This window comes from Scyliorhinus torazame, chromosome 14, assembly GCF_047496885.1.
Source record: "Scyliorhinus torazame isolate Kashiwa2021f chromosome 14, sScyTor2.1, whole genome shotgun sequence".
NCBI classification, from domain to species: domain Eukaryota; kingdom Metazoa; phylum Chordata; class Chondrichthyes; order Carcharhiniformes; family Scyliorhinidae; genus Scyliorhinus; species Scyliorhinus torazame.
Genome location: NC_092720.1, coordinates 163,700,130 through 163,703,455, shown reverse-complemented (window position 1 = coordinate 163,703,455; position 3,326 = coordinate 163,700,130).

Here is a 3,326-nt window from a genome sequence, read left to right as displayed (position 1 = left end):
GTGCCTGGCACGTGACCTGCATATTTAAAGGGACACTGTCCCAGTGATGAATTGTGACTTAAAAGGACATCAACAATCTGAGCAACACTGATTTCAACACAGAGGTGAGGGAGCGTGGGTTTTGGAGGAACATAAAATCAAGTAAATCTGAAATTCTGCCTCCCAATTTATTTTCTGGTAATTATTGATGTAAACTCAGGGATTGAATTTGCACACTAGGAAGATCAGAACCAACCTTTGCGAAGGTTCAGCTGTAGGCCATTGGTCAGCAGATTGTTTAGAAGTATTAATGGGTTCCAAGTGTGGTGAGAGCGTGAATTATTCATCAAGCCTCATGAACCATTGACTCAGGTGAGAGGCTGTCTGAGTGTGAGATGTACCTCTCCTAAGGCAAGAGCAGCTTCAGGGACAAGAAACCCTTCCAGTGTGAGGTGTGCGGCTGAGTCTTCACAAAGTAATTCCCATGGAGATAAACTATTTATATGCAAGGTGTGGAACAAATCCTTTGCTTGGACATCAAACCTCTGTGCACACAAATGTATTTAGAAAGGTGAGAATCTATTCACATGCAAGATGTGCAGCAAATAATCCACAGTCATGTGCCTTCCATGTGCACCGGCGGATTCACACAGGGCAGAAAGATTTCAGATTTGAGATGTGCAAGAAATCATTCAGGCAGTCATCGCAAAACCATGATCAAAAACATATTCACACAGGGGGAGAAATGGTTCACGTGCAAGGTATGCGACAAATCATTCCCCCTGTGAAGGAAACCTCCATTCACATCAGCTCATTCAGACTGGGGAGAATGCAGTCAAGTGTGATGTTTGTGACAAAGTCTTCTCACAGTTGTTTCCGGGTGCGGCGATGCTCAGCCAAGCCGCGCGTTTCGGCGGCTCCAGCTCCGACGGACTTTCGGGCTCTTTTTGAGAGCCCCAACGGGAATTTTTTTCGGCAAAACCCGGTGTTGGGTGAAGAAATAAGGAGTCCCCCCCCAGTGTGCAGGAAAAAGATTGGTGGCGGTGGCCAGATCACGAAGGATCCTCGAGGGCAGCGGCAGAGGGGAGAAAAGAAAAGAAGGAAGCAAGATGGTGTCGGATGGAGGCCGGGCGATATGGGGACCTGATCAGGAGGAATTTCTCAGAAGGTGTGTGGAGGAGTTAAAAAAGGAGGTGCTGGCCCCGATGTTGCTGGCAATCGATGGGCTCACAGAAACACAAAAGGCCCAGGCGATAGAGCTCCGTGTGGTAAAGGAGAAGGTAACTGAAAACGAGGATGAGATCCTGGGCCTAGCGGTCAAAATGGAGACGCACGAGGCGCTACATAAGAAGTGCATCGAAAGAATTGAAGTCCTGGAAAATAGATCAAGGAGAAAGAACCTCCAGATCCTGGGTCTCCCCAAGGGAGTGGAGGGAGCTGACGGCGGGGCTTACGTGAGCACGATGCTACATTCGCTAGTGGGAGCTGAGGCGCCCTCGGGCCCCTTGGAGGTGGAAGGGGCTCACCGGGTCCCTGCGAGGAGACCAAAGGCTGGAGAACCACCAAGGGCGATGGTCGTGAGATTTCACCGCTTCAATGACTGAGAGGTTGTTTTGAGCTGGGCCAAGAAGGTACGGAGTAGCAGATGTGAGAATGCGGTGATACGAGTGTATCAGGACTGGAGCGCGGAGGTGGCGAGAAGGAGAGCGAGTTTCAATAGAGCCAACGAGGTGCTGCAGAAGAAGAAAGTAAAGTTCGGGTTGCTACAGCCGGCGCATTTATGGGTCACGTACCACGATAGACATTATTATTTTGAAACATCGGAAGAAGCATGGACCTTCATCCAAAAAGAGAAACTGGACCAGAACTGAGGGACTGATGTTGAGGGGGAAATGACAATGTTGATGTATAGAAATGTAAACTGGGGAAAGGGAGGTTCACTGTATCGGGACGGTCTTTGACAGGGGGACACTGAGAAATGTGGGCGCCGGTGGGGAAAAAGGGACATAGGTGGGGGATGGGGAATGGGAACGGGGCTGTAGGGGGAGCTGCGCCATAGGGGGCGCGACGGTTCTAGGAAAGCGCGGGTCTTTTCCCGCGCTAGAGAGATGATGGCGGGAAGACAGGCGCAAGGAAGATGGGAGTTCCACACATGGGGGGGGTCAAGGAGAGAGCGGGAGAAGCCGGGGTCAGTTGAAGTCAGCTGACTTTCGGAAGTAATATGGGGGGAGTAACCATGCTAGATGGGGATCTAGCGGGGGGGGGGGGGGGCGGGATAACTAGGTTGCTGCTGCTGGGATCGAGAGGGAGCTGGTAAAAGAAGACGTGGTTGGGGCGGGAATGCGCCGCCTGGGGGACTGGTGGGTGCGCGGGACCTGGACATGGGACTGGCCCAGAGTGGGTGATGGCTAGTCGACGGGGGGGGGGGGGGCACAGCCCCCCAATCCGGCTGTTCACGTGGAACGTGAGAGGCCTAAATGGTCCGATTAAGAGGGCCCGAGTGTTCACGCACTTAAAAGGACTGAAGGCAGACGTGGCCATGCTTCAGGAGACGCATCTGAAGGTGGGCGGATCAGGTTAGTTTAAGGAAAGGATGGGTGGGACAGGTGTTCCACTCAGGGCTGGACGCAAAGAATAGAGGGGTGGCTATATTGGTGGGGAAACAGGTGTCATTTGAGGCTAGGAATATAGTAGTGGACAACGATGGCAGATATGTGATGGTGAGTGGCAGACTGCAGGGAATGGAGGTCGTGCTGGTAAATGTATATGCCCCGAACTGGGACGATGCGGGATTTATGAAGTGGATGCTGGGACGTATCCCGGACCTGGAGGTAGGAAACCTGGTAATGGGGGGGGATTTCAATACCTTGCTGGACCCAGGGTTAGATAGATCTAGATCCAGGACCGGAAGAAGGCCGGCAGCGGCCAAGATGCTTAGGGGGTTTATGGACCAAATGGGGGGAGTGGATCCGTGGAGATTTGCTGGGCCGCTGGCCAAAGAGTTCTCCTTTTTCTCCCATGTCCATAAGGTATACTCCCGGATAGATTTCTTTATTTTGGGTAGGTCACTGATTTTGAGGGTGGAAGGAACGGAGTACTCGGCCATAGCTGTTTCAGACCATGCCCCGCACTGGGTGGATCTGGAACTAGGAGAGGAGAGGGAACAGCGCCCACTCTGGCGACTGGATGTGGGAATATTGACGGATGAGGGAGTCTGTGGAAGGGTGCAGGGATGTATCGAAAGGTACCTGGAGGCCAATGATGATGGGGAGGTCCAAGTGGTGTTGATCTCCAAATTTCTTTCTCTGTCAGTCTGGCCTCAATAAAAGTTGAGACGGATTCGCACG